Source organism: Bos grunniens, chromosome 22 (genome assembly GCF_055505025.1).
Source record: "Bos grunniens cultivar Pamir isolate PY7600 chromosome 22, Bosgru_T2T1.0, whole genome shotgun sequence".
In the NCBI taxonomy this organism is placed as follows: domain Eukaryota; kingdom Metazoa; phylum Chordata; class Mammalia; order Artiodactyla; family Bovidae; genus Bos; species Bos grunniens.
The window spans coordinates 18,071,419-18,092,582 of record NC_141186.1 but is presented as its reverse complement, the minus strand read 5'-3'; the positions used below and the strand labels follow the sequence as shown (position 1 = coordinate 18,092,582).

General features: G+C 46.6%; 1 long non-coding RNA gene across 1 annotated transcript in view; it reads right to left on the bottom strand.

Annotated features, from left to right (window-relative positions):
- Window positions 1-3,823: 3,823 nt before the first annotated feature.
- LOC147348182 (uncharacterized) overlaps window positions 3,824-21,164 on the bottom strand; it is a 32,260-nt gene continuing 14,919 nt past the window's right edge. The window contains exon 2 of the long non-coding RNA XR_015151095.1: window positions 3,824-4,112. This is a non-coding gene — a long non-coding RNA (uncharacterized LOC147348182). The remainder of the gene's footprint in view (window positions 4,113-21,164) is intronic.

Below are 21,164 nucleotides of genomic sequence, written 5' to 3'. Positions count from 1 at the left end.
CCGGGTGGGGCTGGCCTGTGAACTGCGTGATGCATTCTTGGGCCCCCCAAGGTAAAAATAGTTCTGTTTTGTTAGGCTGGGTGGTTATACACTCTTTGACCTGGCAGCCTGCCCGCTGGAAAGGCAAATGCCAGACTATTTCAGGCTGTAAAAACAAGCCCCCTGCCAGGCCCCAGGGTCAAGGCCCCAGATAGTGGTAATAATAGTCCACTAGCTAATTCTTTCAGGCCAGAAAAAAAAAAAGAGTCCTACGGCTGCATGATTCCTCCTTCTGTTATCCACAATTATAACAGCCAAAACCACTGCAGACAATGCGTATGATTGTCAAAGCTCGTTCCCCAAACAAAACACAAAAAGGCTGCAGTAGGAATCATCATCTTCATCATCTTCCAGCACTTTCCACACACACAGCACCCTGATGGGCACGTTGCTTTCATTCTATTATTCTTTCGCAGCAGCCCTGGGGCATAACTATTACAAGTCCCATTTTCTAGGAAAGGAAACTGAGGCTTGGAGAGGAGAATAATCAGCAAGGCTGGATTCAGGTCTGCCTGACTTTGAAACTGACACTCCTTCCTCCAGCCTGACTTTCATTGGTTTTCTTTGTTTTAAGTAAGAAACTGCACTGGGACATTTTCAATGGCTTTCTGGTGCCTCTGAGATAAATTCCAAATTCCCTAGTTCAAGGCCCTAGGAAGTCTGACTCCTCCTACCTTGCAGTCTCCATGCTTCCCCCGAATTCATATGTTGAAATCTGAACCCCCAATGTGATAGCGATTGCAAAGCAATCAGGTCATAAAGATGGAGCCCCCTGATGGGATCAGTCCCCTAACAGGAACCACCACAGAGCCTCTTCTTCCAATGAGGACACAGCCAGGAAGAGGGCCTCACTAGGCACCAGATGGGCCAGTGCCTTGATCTTAGACTTCCCAGCTTCCAGAACTGTGAGAAATAAACATTGGTTGTTTAAGCCACCCGGTCTCTGGTGTTCTGTCCTAGCAGCGAGTTAAGACACCACCCTACACTGCCCAGCTCCAGCTCCACCTCCTCCAGGCAGCCTTCCTTGATTTCTCCCAGCTCAGAGCAGGGTGAGGGTCTTCCTGTCTGACCACCTGACACAGCCACTGTGTGTGCCAGGCACCTCTGCAGAGGTGGTCTTTGACAGTTAGAGACATCACATGCCCATATGCTGTCTTCCCAGGGAGAAGGCAGAGGCTGCATTTGTGCTTCTGTCCCTATCACTCCCCTGTCCCCAAACCTCCAATGACATAGGATGATATTCACCCCTCTGTCCACACATCATCCATCCATACATTTCTTCATTCACTCAGCAAACATCCATTGCATGCACTGTGAGAGAAATGGAAACCAACTAAACACCTACAGTTGGGGGTTTCAGGGGAGGTGGCAGATGAAATGCAGCCAATAAAGGCCACGGACTGGGGGAGTGCAGGGGTCCTGGGAGTCTTTCCAGGGATGGGGTCACCTGAGTGGACTTTACAGGAAGAATGAAGGTTGATTAGGTGAAGCTAGGAGACCATTCTTGGTCAGGTCTCATGACACTCCCTCCGTGACGGGACCTAACATCCTTGTCCCCCTCGGCTGCTCTATCAGTCATGTCCCAAGAGGGAGACTGGCCCACCCAAATCAGGTTAGGAAGAAGTGTGTGTTCCCACGGGGATGACTCTTTACAGGGGACCGGTGGGGGAGCCACACAGTCAGTGTGGTCTGGCTGGTTGTTGTGGAGCTGGTCCCACCCACGAGGTTTGAAAGGGCGAGGGCAGACAGGGTCTAGAGGAAGCCATGAGCACAGAGTTGGGTAGAAGCCTCAGGAGAGGAACAGTGACTTTGTGCCAGAAAGATCCATACCCTAAACCTCAGTCTCCTTTCTCTGCCTGACCTCCCACTGGTACCTCCCATCAGCCAGCTCTGCCACAGTAAAGGAACTGGCCAGCTGCCCAGGCAGACAGCAGCACAGAGAAGGATGACTCCAGAATGGCAGAGGAAGCTGTCCAGTGCGGCCGTCCAAGTGCTCCTGATGGCCGCATTGGGTCCCCTGAGCTCACCCTGGCTTTCATACCTGCTTCCTTTGCTCACTCTGTCCCCTCTGCCCAGAACGCCCTTGCCCAGCTTCTGAGCCCATCAAAACCCTCTGCCTCCTTTAAGCCACACCCACAGGCTATATCCTCTGAAAGTCTTTGCTTTTCCTACTCAGAAAGCATCTACCTTTGTAATGCTTGTGTTATACTCTCAGGGGTCTTTTTCCCTCCACCTCTTTTAAGGGCAGGTAGGTTCGTCTAGTCAAGGCTATGGTTTTTCCTGTGGTCATGTATGGATGTGAGAGTTGGACTGTGAAGAAGGCTGAGCGCCAAAGAATTGATGCTTTTGAACTGTGGTGTTGGAGAAGACTCTTGAGAGTCCCTTGGACTGCAAGGAGATCCAACCAGTCCATTCTGAAGGAGATCAGCCCTGGGATTTCTTTGGAAGGAATGATGCTAAAGCTGAAACTCCAGTACTTTGGCCACCTCATGTGAAGAGTTGACTCATTGGAAAAGACTCTGATGCTGGGAGGGATTGGGGGCAGGAGGAGAAGGGGACCACAGAGGATGAGATGGCTGGATGGCATCACTGACTCAATGGACGTGAGTCTGAGTGAACTCCGGGAGTTGGTGACGGACAGGGAGGCTTGGCGTGCTGCGATTCATGGGGTTGCAAAGAGTCAGACATGACTGAGCGACTGATCTGATCTGATCTGATAGCCTAGAATACCTCAAAACCCATGAAACGTCTGAGACGTGCCTACTTACCAGCTCACTAGTTAGCCTGACATTTTCATGGATGTTGCCAGAAGACAGGAGACTCCTGGATCAGAGACACAGAATTTAATCACTCACAGCAATAGTGTAGCATTTTTGCCCGTTTCCTAAGCCCCAGTCCCCATGTCATGCCATGCCAAGTCACTTCAGTCGTGTCTGACTCTTTGTGACCCCATGGACTTTAGTTCCTCAGGCTCTTCTGTCCATGAGGATTCTCCAGGCAAGAATACTAGAGTGACTTGCTATTTCTTCCTCCAGGGGATCTTCCTGATCCAGGGATTGAACCTGAGTCTCCCACATTGCAAGCAGATTCTTTACCATCTGAGCCACCAGGGAAGCTCCAGTCCCCACAGGACCACATAAAGAGAACCACGCTAACGCCTGTACACACAGTGGGTTGCATTACAGGAGAACAACACTGAGCTACAGAAACCCAAATATTCTATAGTGGGCAGTAAGCTCTCTGTTCCAGAGGAAGACTCTCTCTTCTAGCAAGGGTGTCTGCTGTACAAATATCCTAGTAAAGATAGTGCAGAGAACAGGACAGATGGGGAAGCACCAGCCACGGGGAAACACCAGAGGCCCAAGGAGAACCATCCCCCAGCAGAACCTAAGAGGCATGCACTGACTGTGATACGCCCGACCTTGGTGTCACTCTGCCTTCCTGATGGCAAACATCAGGACTGAGCATCATCAGAGCCCTGACGTGGTCCCTCCTTGTGGGGTGCCTTCCAGTGGCTACCAGGACCCACAGTGATATTACTAAGAGAAACTGTGATGGAGCTGATGGGTAATAAAGAAACTTACTGGTTCCCCCAAGCCCATGGGACCCTTAGCCATGCATGGGCATGAGAAAGGGAGGCAGGATCAAGGAGAAGGAAGAGAGCAGGCCGTGTCCAGTCCTGCCTCTTACTAGCTGGTGGCTATGGCAAGGCACAGAATTCTCTTCTGAGCCTCATTTTCCCCATCTGTAAAAGGGGTATAACAGGAAATAGTTCACATGGTGGTCAGAAGGATGAAATTACTTTATTCCTGTAAAGTACTCAGGTCAGCACATAAATAGCAAGTACTATATGTGTTAGCAAAACAGAAGAGACAACAGAAATGCAGAAGGAGGAGGAGGCTGGGCACAGGGGCCAGACTGCCTGACTCTGCTCTGGAACAGGGAGTAGAGTCTTAGCTGTATTGTGAAAGGTAGAGAACACCATTATCCACCAGTCTTCGTCCCCTGGTCTCTGACCGCATCTTCATTCATAGATGGGATTGACTCCATTTCTTCAAACAAATCACTACCCACTAGAAAACAGAAATTAATAAATCCTGTTAGAATCTTTTCAAATGCTAAATAAGCACTGTGCTACTATTCCTATTCTCATTTAGAAATTGACTTGCTCTCTTCAGCAGCCAAGCTTTCAGGACCAAATCATTGGAAGATCATAATGGCATGAAGGAAAACAGCCATTGCCACAAACTGAGCATACTAACAAGCTAACCAGGCCCAGAGCTGGGGCTTTGCATGCATTTCCTGTCTGATACTCACCATAATGCCCAGGACGGCCATATCATCATTATCCCCAGGTGACAGATCAGAAAGCTAAAGCTCATGGAGGTGAAGTAACTTGAACTCAAGTTCTAAGCTCAGATGTGAACCCAGGCTGACCAGACACCACCACACTGCATTATGCTGCTACAAGGAGCCTTGGGAATCACCTCTCCCCACACTTCTGACCTACAGAACAGCAGACGTTAGGCAGATTGGCAATGCCACCTGCTGAGTTGGAGAAGTGCCTGCAACCAAAACTCTTAACTCTGGGTCCAGACTTCCACCCTCCCTTCATTCTTTGTCCTCTGATAGCTTCATCGGTTAAGTTGTGAGAAATAAACAGAAAACAACAGAAAACACAGAGAAAATTAAGAAGGTCGTGTGATGCAGGAACCACAGCAGTGTGGCTGGAAAGGCCATTTCCAATTCACTCAAGCCCGAGAATTTCACGGTCGAGCTGAGCAGGGATGTCCACCAGAGGGCGGTATGAATCTATTAAGTGATAAAAGCCTCCATCCAAAGTCACAGGATGTCCACAACTTAACAAGTGTTTCCCAAGAATGGGGTCCCCTGAGTACCGCTGGGACACATGAGGTAACTATAAAAGGCACACAGATGAACTTGTACAAAATTGTAATAATTATGCATCTTCTAAGAATGTATTGTTCTCTTTTAAATACACTTGATGAAGAATTTGCTTTCTGCCTGAAGCATCAATATTTTCTTGGATTAGAAAGTGAGAGGTTCTTTAGTTCTTTAGCTTCCAAAATACAGCTTCTAAAAGAAGAAAGTGAAAAATCAGATTATGTCATAAGTTCTTCTGGTTCTGTTAATGCTAAGTGTCTGCTGATCGGGATGTCCAGCTGTAGGTTCTTAGCAGGTCATGTAGCCCCATGGCTGCTGCTAACCAGAAAACACTCAAGACCAGTGACTCTGTAAGGTGAGAGAGATGGAGAATCCACGTAGTTGCTCTGCAGCTTCTAGAAAATGAAACTAGGCAGAGAGGCATAAAGGAAAACACATCTTCCAAGAGCCTCACATTTTCTTTGGCAATTCCAGGTCATGAAATGCTTGTCCCTTGGGAGCAGGCCACCATGTCACACAACTCCTGGGTCACGATTTCCCATCGCAGTCTTCATGAACTGAGGTGTCCCTTTACCCTGGAGTTGTGTAAAGCCCAGCCATACCTGGCGGCCCTGATTATAAGCACTCATTCATCCATACATTCATTCATTAAACAGTATTTCTGAGAAACTGCTTTTTGTCAGATACTATGGTTGGCCTGCTTTTAAAAAACATAGAGCCAAAAGTGCTAAGTGTCAGGGGTGAGAGCGTGGGGGAAAGAGGGGACACAATTTTGAATTGAGTTAATGCATCCCATTTTGAGAAACCAAACTTTCCCACTTCACAGATGAGGAAACTGAGATCTTCAGAAGTGATTTGCACACTGACAATGACACACCCAGGAAACAGCAGAGCCTGGTTATAGCCCAAGCACCTTGGCTTCTCCCCATGCTGTGGCCTCTGACCCAGGCTGCCCTCCCCTGACCCACAGTGGGTCAGGAACCTGCTGGAAAAAGCCAAGATCAATGCTCGTATTTCACAGAAAAGCAAATTAAGGCACCCAGAAGACAACCTGGACAGGTTATCAAGATCAACATCCATCCAACTCTGAAACATTTCTCAAGAAAGACATCTTCCAGTTCCTAGAAGTCTCTTCTGGATGTGAATCATAAAAACACTGAATTTGGATTCTCCCTGGCATCTAGCACCTGCTGACCCACCTTTACAAACGCCTCCCCTAAGAAGTGCCCCACACATGCAGATCCCCGCCACCTACACATCTCCTCTCCCCACTCCTACTCTGACAGATTTTCTGCTCCACATTCAACTGAGAAAACCCTTCTGTGTCAATGCCCTGGACCATTTATTGTCAAAAGGGTGAGACGCTAACTGCAAGCACTTCAGTTTGGGTGTACTTCAATTGCTACAACAGGAAGAGAAAAAAAAGAAGAGGAAGAAAGATGAATGAGGAAAAGGCACTGGAGGGGAAGGAAGATGATGAAGATGAAGGAAAGGAAGAGGTGAATGAAGGGGGAGAAGACTGGAGGAGGAGCAAGAGAAGGGAGTGGGAGTGGAAACTGAAGTTTAATGCAACTTCTACAACATCCCCCAATTCAAAGGAAAGCCATTCTGACTTAGAGACAAATCTTAGCTAAGAAGCAAAAAAAAAAAAAAGAAGCTTAACTCTCAAAGAATGTCAGAAGTAGGGCAAGACCACAGAGATCTCTATGGGAATCTCAGCTTTCAACACATGCACACCTTTCCATTAAATACCTCCCCAAAAAACCCCAAAACACCTGCTTTCCTTAATGTTTCTTAAAGTCTCTAAACAGATTGTATATAATTACTAAAAACAAACCAAGGCTATAGAAAGTTTAGATCAAAATTATTTTTCCCTAAAAGGTAAACTGAACCTTGATTTTATTCACATGCTACCAATCTGCTAGCCTGCCCCAGCTTTTCTCTCTTAGGTCAACAGTGGCCGCTAAAACATCACCAAGATTCATTCCAACATCAAGGCTGTTGCATGCCACTTTTTTATGTTGACAAAAAAAGGCGAAATAATGTACAACAAATGCTGACTTGTTTTCAGAAAGTGAGAGAGAATATTTACCTCACCACCCAAAGTCAATTTGAGGTGGGTGTATGTTGTCTTTGCTACTAAGTCAAGCTTGAGTTCCAGTAATACCTCTGGGAGATCTGGCAAAGAATGAATGCTGCTGAGAAAGGGGTTCCTTACAGAGTTTCAAATGTGCTCTTCAGCCACAATATCAGAAAAAATGTGTTTAGTTGACCCTTCATATCCGAAAGTTTTGCATCCACAGATTCAACCAACCGAAGACTGAAAGAAAATTTTGAATTCTAGAAAGTTCCAAAAAGCGAAACTTGAATTTGTCACACACTAGCAACTCTCCTCATAGCTTTTACATTGTGTTAGATACTGTAGCTAATCTAGAGATGATTTAAAAGATGACTTACGAGAGGATGTGTATAGGTTATATGCCAATATTATACCATGTTATATAAGGGACTTGAGCACCTGTGCATTTTGATATCAGTCAGGGATCCTGGAACAAACACCTTGGAGGTATCAAGGCACAACTGTATAAACTGAAATTCAAGTTTGAAAAAGTCTTTCCCTGGGTATTCCAAAAATAGTGTGACTGTGACTTTCATTAATTTCATCGAGGTTAATCCCTTGGCAAAAAAAATGAATCTTGATGTTCTGCGATTAGGGCTCAAATCTTCACACAAAAAGGTAAGAGATAACCTGATGTTTCAACAAACTCTTGTTCACCAACTGGCTACCTGAACAGCCAGTCTGAAGCTGCCCTCACAGAATTTTCCACTCACATACTGGGCAGTGTTTAGACATCCTAAAATACAAATCTTCCCTTGGATTTTTGTCCCAGATGCTGATCTTGAACCTAGCACTGCTAAAATGGCATCAACAGACACCAAATCTTATTTATCTTTCCTAGCTAAGCTCATTACCTCAAAGAATTCTGGCAACGCTTCAGAGAGACTGCCAATGTAAGAGGTGTTTCCAGCGGTAAGGACCACAGCACAGCGTGCATAAACAAGCAACAGGAACAATTTCCCTTTACTGGTGATGAATTAACCCGAAATGTTCTTTCCTCTGTGAAGTCCTCTCTTCAGCCTCTGACCATTAAAACCAGACAAAACAATACCCTGGAATTTATTTGTAATTTTTTTTCTCCAAATTAAGAAACACTCTGGCAACACTCAGGAGTCATGGTTTTCATGATTCTCTTCAACAACATTAAGTTCCTGTCATTCTCTGTTTAGATTTTTAAAAAACTATTTCAGTTGTTTATAAGCTAGGTAAATTCCTGATTCTATATTCTAGCACAGTAGCAGAAGAGAACTGTGCCCTATTAAAAAAAGGAAGAAAAAATTCCATCCAGACCTGTTAAAGGTTTGTTTGAGGACCTCAAATAAAGCTGAGCTGCTTAATGGTAGTCTCAGCAGCCTCTCCCATTCGAATAGAACACTGGTTCAACATAATAGAAAGCAGTTGAAAAGCGATTTTAATTATCTGTACTTTGCTGTACTGTTTAATTTATAAAAATAGTATATCATGTCAAGAGGACACAAGAGCTAACCTGAAAGAGCTCCCACCCGCCAAACCTGGAACAAATGGGGCAATAAAAGAAGTAGCTGTACTATTTTACTATAGCCCAACAAATAAATACAATGTCCATGAGCCCAAACTCATATTTAAAAAGACTGAATAAATAAATAAATGGGAGAGAAGTGATGGCTCTTCCTTTCAGAAGAACTCCAGTTGACAAACGGAGAAAGAATAGGGGAAACAGAAGCCCGCATCAGAGCACCCGAACAGCCATAATGGCTGCAAGATCCACAAGGAATACTAAGGCTAGCGAGTGAAAGATGAAGGAGAAACAGGGCATTCGATAACCTCAGAGAATCCCCCCCTCCAACTATTTACTATTTACTAAGGGAGAAACAGCAAGCTTGCAGTGGAGAAGTGGCGGATACCACGTACCAAGGCGAGCTTCAGCGGGAACAGACACACCCGTCTCATGCACCGCGGTCAGAGGCACCGGAAGGGCACTCAGCTCTGCAGCCTTCTCTCCCCAGACCCATCACCACCATCCATCTAACACGAGGAAACAGCAAGCCTAAACTGAGGGACACTCTACGAAATGCCTGACCAGCGCTTTCCAACATGGTCAAGGTCACAGGAGACTGGTAGAGGCTGAGGACCAGTCAGCAACTGGAGACCAAGGAGACCTGAGAACCAGAGGCAGTGCATGATCCCAGACGGGGTCCTGGATCAGAATAAGCATGTTAGCAGGAAAATGGGGGAAATCTGAGTCCCTGTGTTCTCCTTAGCAGCCTTGCTGCAGGATTAATGCTTAGTTTTGGTAAATGTACCATGTTAACATCGTAGGAGGCTGAGTGGTGGGTGTATGAGAACTCTCTTTGCAACTCTCCTGTAGGTTTACAGCTATTACACCAGTAAAAAAAAAAAAAAAAATTTAAAAAGAATAAAAAAGTAGAAGATGGTATTGTAAGAAGTCAAACCAAATAGGAGGTTGAAAGAAAAACTTCACCTGCCCTCTAAAACCAGTTCACCCCTTGAAGTAACCTGTTTGGCATTGACTTTATGGTTTCTTTTACTCATAAAAAAAAAATATATATATATATATATATAGATACATAAATGTATCTATATATATATATTTATTAAGGTTTTCCCTTTGCTTTTTATTTGATTGTGTTAAAATAATGGATTGTTGTGAAAAGGTGAATATTTACGGATTTAAACTTTACAGAAATCTCTTTGAAAACCTCCAGAGGGACATTCTGTTGTATGGTGCCCATCAAAACATGGGGGAACCCTTCTGCACCCTGATTTATTTCTGAAGCTCATAGTTCCTATTCAGAAACCTTCCCTCTTACCCAGACAAAATAATAATTTGAAAAGAGGCATGCACTCCTATGTTTACAGCAGCACTATTTATAACAGCCAAGACACAGAAGCACCCTAAATATCCACAGACGGATGAGTGGGTAGATAAGATGCAATAGTACTCAGGCACAGAAAGAATGCAATAATGCCATTTGCATCAACTTGTATGGATCTAGAAATGATCATACTAAGTGAAGTAAGTCAAAAAGAGAAATACAAATTCCATATGATATCACTTACATTGTGGAATTTAAAATACGACACAAATGAACATATCTATGAGACAGGAACAGACTCACAAACATAGAAAAGAGACCTGTGGTTGCCAAAGGAGAGGAAAGGTGGCCGGGATGGTGGGGAGTGGGAGTTTGGGATTACCAGATGCAAACTATTATACAGGATAATAAGCAAGATTCTGCTGTATAGCACAGGAAACTATATTCAACACCCTGTGAGAAACCAAAATGGAAAAGAATACACACACACACACACACTTATATAACTGAATCACTTTACTGTACAGCAGAAATTAACACATTGTAAGTCAACTATACTTCAATAAAATTTAAAAATCAAAACCAAAAACAAACCTTCTGTCTATTTCTTCACTGTACCCTTACATCCAAGTTTCTGACCCACAGTGGTTTCCTTCCTGGTCTACTCACCTCAACCCACCACCTCAGCCCAGTGATTCTTCTCTGTTTATGCCCCTCTTCCATGGCTGCTGCTGTTGCTGCTAAGTCGCTTCAGTCGTGTCCGACTCTGTGAGACCCCATAGACGGCAGCCCACCAGGCTCCCCTGTCCCTGGGATTCTCCAGGCAAGAACACTGGAGTGGGTTGCCATTTCCTTCTCCAATGCATGAAAGTGAAAAGTGAAAGGGAAGTCGCTCAGTTGTGTTTGACTCTTAGCGACCCCATGGACTACAGCCTACCAGGCTCCTCCATCCATGGGATTTTCCAAGCAAGAGTACTGGAGTGGGGTGCCATTGCCTTCCATGGCTACTTCCCCTTAAAAGGAAGCAAGTCAAACTTCCTGACTCCTGAAGATGCCCCAGGTCACTCAGTAGCATGAGCTCCATCGCCAGAGTCCAAAGCAAGCAGCAACGGATCCTTGGAGATGGCGGGGAAGTTGTGACTTATCAGTATCTTGGCTCCCACCACGCAATGTTTGACTGAAATGTTTTTCAAGTCAAGTGGGCTATATGGTAGCATTATCCAGGATTTGTAGATATAATCCATCCTGAAGAAGTTATATTCTATCCTTTGCAATAAACATGGATCCACACTTGATACAAGCCTTAGAAGTTAGGGGGAAGGGGTATTTGTTGCTGTAGTCAGCAGGCAGCACCCCCAGAGAAGGGAGGGAGATAACAGTGAGGAGAAGAGGGCTGGCTGCACTCGGGTGATGAGTGGTGTCAGCAGTGGCCTGTGGGGGGCAGAGCGGCCCCAGGAATCCAGCTATCCTTGGACCCATTTCTGTCCCTCTCCCTATACACTGACAGCTGCAGCAGACTTCGATCCCATCTCACTATTTAACGGAATTTAAAGGCAGATCCATGCATCCTTATTCTGATTTATTTGGGCAAGAAATAGGGGAGATTCTAACTCCTGAGAGGATATCATTAAAATAATTGATTTTGATATTCTATTATAGCAACTGTCAGAAAAAATTTTTTATCTTTATTTGACACCAGCCTGTCTTGGCACTGAATCTCAGTCTTTCTACTTACTTGCTGTGTGATTCTGGGACAATTACTTCCCCTCTCTGTAGAGCCTACCGCCCTCATATGTAAAAAGATAATACTATTATCCACGTAACATGGTTGCTGTGAGGGTTAAAGAGCTGATGTAGGTAAAGTATCTACACTAGAGGTATTTAAAAAGCCTCCAATCTTAAAAGGACAAACAACACAAACTACTTATTGAAGTTAAACGGGTGGGTGTATGGACAGATAAATAGATGTATACACATATATATTTGGCATTTAGAGATACGTTGGTGATCTGACAAGCTCATGTATATGAAAGTGCTTATCAATCCAATTTTACTAGAAAAACAAGCAGACACTGTACTGTATCTCGAAGCTTCCACAGATGCTAAGCAGTGGCTACAGAAAATGGCAGGTGAGGCTAGGCTGCCCTCAGGGCACACCCACAGCAATCTGGGGATTAACCACGCTGGTCCCCTTTCAATGCCATTCATGACCTATGACCTTGGTGACTGGCTACTGTTCCTTGATAACCCACCACCAAGTGATGGAACTCAAGTTTAGGGCCTGAAGTGATTGTTCATGGAGTCAGGGTATTTGCTTGTCTGTGGATGTGAAAGGAGGACTCAGCTGGGCCCAGTGCTGCAGGAAGCCAACGTGGGCCTCCCGGGCCACCCGCCCCCACTCACCACGCTTCGCAGACACAGGCAGCGCTGCCAGGGCCTATCTCAGCTGCCACTCCTTTCCCCCTTGGAGCCACACTTTTACACTTACCCCGCTACGGTGAAGTGCCACTTAACCTGGGAATTTCACCTTTCAGAACATGACTCAGAATATAGGAGAGAGAGCCAAAAGGTCCTTTGGCAAAGTCAAAGCTACTGCCAGCACCAAGTGCGTGCACCAAAGCCATGCTCGCAGCCATGACTCATAGTTGAGACAGAATTGTAACCAGGTTAGTTATCCGATAGCCCAGATCACAGAGGATTAGAAACAGTGACTCCAGAGGGGGCAGAAATTAGAGGCAGCTGACAATAACAAGGAGTGGCAGTTGAAAGTGAGGAAAGAAATGCAGCCAAAAGCTTCAAACACCACAGCAATCTGGGTCCAGTGATATTAGAAGCATCATGTCAAGGAGGGCAGGACAGAAAGGAATGTGGAAAGGGGTGAAGGCCACCAACGCAGAGCACGGCTTCACTGAGCACAAGACTGAGCAGGATCTCACTGCTCACGGCCTGAGAACAGACACACAACAAGCAGGACAGATGGAAAACCAGGGCAGATCCCCAAGTCCCCGACCACTGACTGAGGCACCCTGACCCTTCTCCCACACTCAGGATACGATGGGAGGTGCAGATGGCCTGGGGCAGCCCCAGAGGGAAAAGCATGTGGGACAGAGAGATGACGCTCCAGCCAGACACCCCCATGGCCTGGGAGTCAGAACTTCCACCTGATTCTCAGTGTTCCGTGACCTAACAGGCAATGTTAAGTAGACGCAACCAGCCCTGCCTGGGGCCCAGGGAACCAGGAAGGACATTTTGGGGAGGGACAGGAGTGTCTCAAGAGGTCGGGAGGGGGATCCAGTCCCCTCGCTCATTTCTTTTCCTGTGACTGATGGTGGCAGCAAAGTTCACTGTCAACTTGAGGATATGCTTGTTTGGCTCCTCCTCGGCTAAAGAGTTAGAAGAACTGAGAGGCAAAGGGGAAAGCATGAAAGGGAGAGAGAAGGTCCAACCGCAGAGCTGGCACCAGCCCTGTGACGTCAGGTGCTAAGAAACGTACTCCTGCCTAGACTGCAGACTGAAGTAAGCCAATTCATTTAATTGCAAATTAAACATGCAGTATTCCAAATGCTCAGTCTCTGGCAACATGGTGAATTTACCAAGCATCCTAAGTTAGAGGTACACAGAGTTATATGATTACAGGTTGAGCTGGGGAGAAACTATTAATCATCAATAAGCAGACAGACTTACCAGAGAGTTAGTATCAATATGAACAGCTGGCACAAATCATTAAAATGTGAAGATGAATGTGAAAAGGGGATGGGAAGGAAATGTCCCCAAGAGAGAACAGAAATAATAAAACTCCGTAGAAAAAACTGTTTGGCATCACCAGTTACCAAAGACATGTAAGTAGAAACTATGGTGTGTCACATGACATCGATTAAATAATCAAAAAGAAAAAATAATGATAATGCCCGATGATGGCAAGGTTGTAAGAAAACTGGTAAATTCAAATATCACTAGTGGCAGAGTATTTTGGAAAGTCATTTGGAAACACTTCTTGAGCCATAAAATTATTGGTACCCTATGGCCCAATGGTCACAGTACATGGAGTTTTTTCTAAAAGAATCCAAAAGTTCAATGTCCAAAGATGCTAGAACAACAAAGAAAAATGTAGAAACAATCTAAACACACATGGTATGGAGACAGCTCAGTAAGTTATAGCATGTGCACCTAATGGAATATTTTAGAGCCATTTAAGGTGACAATTGTGAGAATTATGTAACAACTTAGAAAATGCTTTTAATATACCTAGTGTGCAAAAGCAAAATGTACAGTTGACCCTGAAACACGGTTTGAACAGTTTGAACAGTTCTACAGTCTGAGGTTGGTTGAATCTAACACAGAGAAATTTGCATATACTGAGGGTCAGCTATAAGTTATAGTCAGATTTTTAACCGTGTGGAGGGTCAGTGCCCTGACGCCTGTGTTTTTCAAGCGTCAACTGTATAGAGGTAGGGTTACCATTATGGAAAATTTCTGTTTCTAGGGATACAAAAATAAAAGAAGTTCAGAATAATGAAAAGTGCTGTTAACTCAGTAGGGTGGTAGGGATTAGCTGATTGTTCAGAGTGAAAACTGTCTTAAGTGTTAGTTGCACAGTCGTGTCCAACTCTTTGTGACCCCATGGACTTTGCCTGTCAGGTTCCTCTGTCCATGGGATTTTCAGGCAAGAATACTGGAGTGGGTAGCCATACCCTTCTCCAGAGGGAACTTCCCAACACAGGGATTGAACCTGGGTGTCCCACATTGCAGGCAGATTCTTTACCATCTGAGCCACCAGGGAAGCCTGAAAACTGCCTTATGGGAAGTTAAATACAGAGGGTGCTTCTAGCCAGCACTGCTCACACCCCACGTGGTTCTGTCTTCAAGCCCAGTTTTCCAACATGCCCGCATCCCTCTCCCCACACTGGTCAATCAGGGACTCAGGCTTTCAGTACCCAGAGGTCTGTTCAGATGAGAGAAGAGAAACCACCTGAGCCCCACTCAGGGAAGAAGCCTGGAAGTCATAAGGTGACCCATACTCCCTGGGTTTCCACTTTTTAAAGCAGCTCCAAAGATGTGATCTCCCTCAAGACTCATGAGAATCACAGGAGGAGGTATAATTAGAGAATACTGTTTGGGTTAGAAACTGAGGCTCAGAGAGGTGAACCACCCTCTCCAGGGCTGCCTAGCACATAAGCAGCATAGATGTCAGAGCCCAGGCCTGCTGACTCCAAAGCCCATGTTCTGTTGGCTCAACAGGGAGGTTACTGGCAAAAGCCTAACTGCCCTTGAAACCTTCATAACAAGAAGAAATTTGTATTCACCAGAAACCTCCCAAAGGAAAGAACACTGATTGTCCAGAGGTTTCTGAACTTGAGCTTGTATCAGAATCACCTGGAGGGGATCTAAATGTGGATCACCAGGACCTACCTTGGTCTGGGATGAAGCCCAATAATCTGCATGTCTGACAAGTTTCCCAGTGATGCTCCGCTGCTCATCCACATACCACACTTCGAGAACTGCTGGTCTGGAAGTCTTGAGAAGGGCTTCCGCTTAGAGGTGCAGTTGGGGCAGCAGGGGAGGACCAATCTCCAGGAAAACCAAGGAGAAAAATGCATTCTCTGGTTAAAGCAACTGGAACTATGCGGGCTTGGTGTTAGTGGTGTAGCGGGTTGGAGGGTGTGGAAATTGAGGGCATAAGTGGTTAGGTGTTGTGTGGGAATAGGGGTGAGACACATGGCCAGTGATGGCCAGATGGACAGGCTGGCTGTCTGGATTCCAGCCACCTGGAGATTAGGGTAGGGCTACCAACATCCAAGGCCGTGGTATCAGGGGACAAAGTGCCTGTGGGCAGTCATCTGACATACAAATCAGATGAACCGAAGATGAGAGTGGCCTTTGGTGGCCTCTACCATGTGCTGGCATGAGATCACTGCCACGCATTTATGAATGCAGCATGAATGAACCGATCTCACTCAGTGGCTGCACCCCTTCTAAGGTCAGGGAGGAGTCTGGGCATGGGGAGGCGAGGATGCCAAACCCAGCTGAACACCCTGAATCACAGTGGCTGGTGTGACATCCAAGATCCCACCACCAGAGATTAATGCTTTCAGGGAAGGCTCTGGCATCTTCCAGGATCCTCTGTTAAAATGTCCCTGGTAGGCTGACTCACCCATTAGCTCAACAAATATTTACGAAGTATCAGGCAGATGCTAGGCAATATAAAACCTTTAGACAGTCATGAGCTAATGCTTTAGTGGGTGTTAATCGGCAATCAGTCCATCTCATCTTCATGTAAAATGGTCAGCAAAGTGAAGGAGCAGGGGGCTGAGGAGCAATCTGTGACTTGGGATTTACGTTCTAGGAGTCAGCAGGCTGGTGCCGTTATTCTGATGGTGGCTCCTGTCAGAGCGGCCAGCGTGGCCCAGAGCTCCTGGTTCATGCCAAATGTCAAGCCTGATGATGGAGGAGTGTGAGTACCAGTGGTGTGAATACAGTGGAGGGTAGGGAGTGGAGAGGGCAGGCAGCAGGGGGCACAGGAAAGATGGAGACATGGGTGGCTGGGTGCTCCTGACCTCAGTTTGACAAGAGCTCCAAAGACATGCGTGTAGACTGAACTCCAGGGGAGTGGTGGGGAATTGGGGTTGATTCTTCTGGAAACCCACCCACGATATCCCAGAGGCCTCCACTGTGGAGAAAAGTTGTTTGCAGTCAGTGTGAGAGGGGTCCTGTAACTTTCATTGTGCTTGAAAGTATTCAAAAGCCAACTGAGGGAACCGAGGGAAGAGCACTAGACTTGGAGTCATGAGCCTCAACTCAAGACTCTGGGCTGTGCCATCTATGGGCTGGGAAAACTCAGTTCAGTCACTTCCTCTTTTGAGCCTCAATTTTCTCACTCATGAGAGAGGTGCTAACACCTCCATCCTAGCCTCTGAGAGGCCACAAGAACAGTGGTTAGAGGCCCTGACTCCAGAGCTCCACCGCTGCGATGCACAAGCCATGTGACTTTGGGCCAGTTATCTAACTTCTCTGTGCCTCCATCAATTCATTTGTAAAATGAGGCTAATTATCATTTCTAACAAGATTCCTTGTAAGAATTAAAGAAGATAATATGCGTAAAGCATCTACAACAACTTTTGGCATCTGGAAAATGCTATATAAGTGTTCATTTCAAAAATGACTGAACAGGATATTGAATTGCCAAACCCATCACCTGCCACAACCTATGGATGCAAAGGGAGGGGATTTCTGAAGGGAATTTGCTGTAGGTGCAGGTACCAGCGGGTCCTTTCCAAGCCAAGTAGGGGGAGCCCCAGAGAACCATGTGGGTAGGCTAGGGGGTGCTGGCAGGATGAGCACGGGCAACACAGGCATCCCCTCCTGACTGATCTCTGCTGAGCTGCAGAACCTCAAAGGCCACCCTGAGCATTGAAGAGTTCTGGTGGCACCAGACAGGAGGTCCTAGGAGGCTGGGGGTTATGCAAGGACAGGCCTAGTGCTGGCCCCTCAGAGAAGCCTAAGGAGGCAGAGGCAGCCTGCAACAGAAAAGCAAGAACAGCCTGCATGCTTGGTGGGCCCAGTGCTCTGACCTGAGTTTTGTCCCCAACTCGTAAATTCGTATTACGAAGTCCTAATCCCCAATGGGATTATCTGGAGTAAGGAGGCAATAAAGGTTAAATGAGGCCATAAGGGTGGGGAGCCCTGCTCTAAGAGGACCAGTGTCCTTTCAAGAGGAGACACCAGAGAGCTCACTGTCTCTTTTCCCCATGTGAGGACGCAGTGAGAACGAAGCTGTCTGCAAGCCACGAAAAGCGCCCCTATCTGAAACCCAAACAGCCTGCACCTTGATCCGGGAACTTACTTCCAGTCTCCATAACTCTGAGAAATAAATGTCTGTGTTAAACCACCTATCTCTGGCACTGTGTCATGGCAGCCCAAGTGAAGGCACCCAGGCTGCCTGCAAGTGCCCAGGCACCCAGAGGACTCTGCAGTCCTGTGGCTACCTCCAAAGTGCAGGAGCCCCCGGGGTGTGCACCCGGGCAGGACAAAAGATCAGGCCAGAAGCGCAGCTGGTGAGGCCAGGACAGAGGCCCCCACCAGGCATTCTGCAGGGAGAGCAGGCTAGGGATCGGCCACTTGTGCGCCCAGAGGGGTAGCCACAGACAGCACTGGACGGGGCACGGGCACCACCTGGAGCTTCCCTCTTGAAAGGAGACACTCACACCTCTGTCTCTGTTATTGCCTGGTCTTGCTGTACCATGTGCCTCCAATCCCAAATTTCTGGGACTCCCCATGGGAAATCTGACCTGTGTCCAAAAAAATGTTACCATCAACCAATTCCAGGGCTCTATAGGGCTGGCTCTTGTTTCGGTTGTTTAAAGTTCAACTCCAGACACCCACTGTGTCTCCCTGCTGCTCCACCCCACGCTTCCCTGGCCCCAGGCTCACCCACCAGAGTTCCCTCCCCAAGGCTGGAGGCACATGAGGCTCAGACCTCATGTGTACCTTCCCATGCTGCTAACCCTGTTGATGTCAGCTCTACCCACCAAGACCTCTCCCCAGCACCTCTCCTCCTGGCTGTACTCCAAGGGAACCCCAGATTCATTAAGACTGAAGGTCTAGAAACAACTTACACAATCAGACCCAGGATCTCCTGCCTGATACTCCCAGTCAGGGGCCTCTAACCCCCTTACAAAAATTGTCCCAGAATCCATGTGCAGCATCTCGGCACAGGCTGGCCCCCACTCTCCACCAAAAGGTCATCTTCAATTGCCAGCCACGGGCCCTCTTGTTCCCTTTCTGAAGCATCCTGTAACCTGAGGGAGAGCTTTGGGCATCACTGAGTTCAAACCTCAGCACCAGCACTTAGAAGCTGTGTGAGCTTAGGTACATTACTGAGCCTCTATGAACCTCAGTAGCTCCCCGCTTCTGAGTTATGAGGGCAATCCCATGAGAACTAACACATGTTACCCCTCCCTCCATTAGGTAACTCGCCTGAAGTTACATTGGGTATGTAGCTCTAGAATCAGGGTGAATCTGAATTTATACACCCAATTTATATCTCATCTTCTCAAAACACACATCTCAAGATTTTCTGTGTTTAATATTAACGTCAATTCAAAACTATGCGGAATTCAGCCGAAAGCTGCTCGGATTTCTTGACTCAGCTGTGACATGAGTCATTCTGTGCGTACAAGAGCCACTCCTAGCAGCTTCCAGAACCACGCACAGCCTTGATGTGCAGTCAGCTGCTTCCCGCCTAGTGGAGCCGGCATTCGACGTGACTGGAGCCGGACGCTCGTTCACAGTCCTCCCCTTCTGTCAGTGTGAAGCCAGCCCAGTCGTTAACCCTATGTCTCTATAGCTCAGAAAAAGAGTTTTATACAGAAAACCAAAGTTTTTCTCTATCACCTGTGAAAATTCATTCATAGAATTTGCCAGCTGAGCATTTCTGCTCTTTTTGTCTTCTCAGAGAGAATCCACGTGGTATGATTTTCATTTACTTGCTCAACAAATATCTATAGATCTCCTGCTGGGGGCCCGGCACTACAGTCCAAAAAGTTAAATTCAAAAGAACAACTTATTCCCAGTTGCTACTCATTTTCCATGAACCAACTGCTCAGTTAATTCCTCAGAATTGAGTTCAGAAACCTTGAAAGTCCTGCAGGCTCCATAACTACAGGTAACCTGGTTTTATTCAAAGAAAGACTGTCCTGTTCCAACCCCATTAAATAAATCCACTCCCCTCAACCAGGCCAGCCTGGGGTGGCGTGCCTACGAGGCTGCTGCTTCTCCTCCACGCTTTCTCGTTCTCTGTTTGTACCCTCTTCTTTCAGTTAGCAAGCTTCCCTCCAACTCCCTGGGCCATCTTGCCACAAATCTAAAACCACTTTCCCCTCCGTACCTTTCGAGGGTGAGGGGCCCAGTCCCTGCTCCAGTGTGTCTTTTGCCCCAACCACCACCACAGCAGTTCTCTGACAACAGCCGAGCCTCGGACAAGTCAATTCAATTCTGACCCTATCTGGAGATCGCCTGAGATACCACAGGTTAAGAGCTCAGTTCCACAAGACTGTGCACCCTCCCCCCACACTCCTCCAAAAACACACATTTCAGATGCAAATCACAAATCCAGATTGCCACCTGGGCTTCTGACCAACTGGCTATAGTTCAGAGGTCCCCATGACACCCACCTTGGGTTCAGTTAACTTGCTAGAGTGGTTCACAGAACTCAGAGAAGCATTTGACTGTTGAGATGACCACTTTTCTTTTTGTTTACTATAAAGAGCTATAACTCAGGGACAGCCAGATGGAAGGCATGCATAGGGTGAGGGTATGGGGGAGGGCCACAGTGCCTTCAGGCCCTCTCTGGGCACACCTCTCTCTCAGGACCTCCACTTGTTCACTAACCCGGATGCTGTCCCAAATGCATCCTTTCTAAGAATTTCTGCAGAGGCTTCATGACAGGCATGACTGATCATCACTGGCCATGGATGACAGTTCAATATCTAGCTGCCTCCCCTCTAGGGAGGTCAGGGGTATGGGAGTGTTACAGGAATGGGGACAAAGACCAAACACATACTACTTTAAATCACATTGCCGCTTTCCCTCATTCTAGCCACTGCCTGCTGCCTCAACTTCCTTGGCTCCTGGGAACCAACCAAATGGACCACTCTTTGCTTTGTCCACTGAACGGGGATAAAATTAAAGTCTGCCAATAGGACATCTCATTTCACCCAATAAAGCTAACTCCTCCTACCCTATGGTACATAAATATGGATGGAAATATGCACGTTGGCTAAAACGTCTCTTTACAAGCCCACGCCAGCACTACAGCACATGAAGATGAAAGGCTATAGGGCGATCCTCACACAACTGAGCAAAACAAAGCCCTGTCTATCTGAATTTGAACAAAATAAGGCCAGTCCCCAACTACAAAAGTTCTATTCCAGTAAGAATGACTTTTATTTACCTGGCAGAAGTGCCAAGTTCATCAGATAAATGCAACCTAATGAATCCGTCTGCTCGGCTGCCTCAGTTTAATGATCTTATTAAATGTTTCCAAATGGTTTCCCACCCCCGCCACCGGGGCTGATCAAGGACTCTTTCTTTAAACACTCCATTTAACTTCCGACAGTCATTTCTCACACAGCCTAATAACCTTGTCTCCCTTGAGCCAGTTTAGGTTAAATTTTAAGCTGGAGTTTACCAAGTTTAAGGAGGCTGGTTGGGACATTTTTATTTCCTGTTGCAGCCTCACCAGCCACTTGCTCTATAACACCCAAAGGACAACTTCTTATTTTCCAATC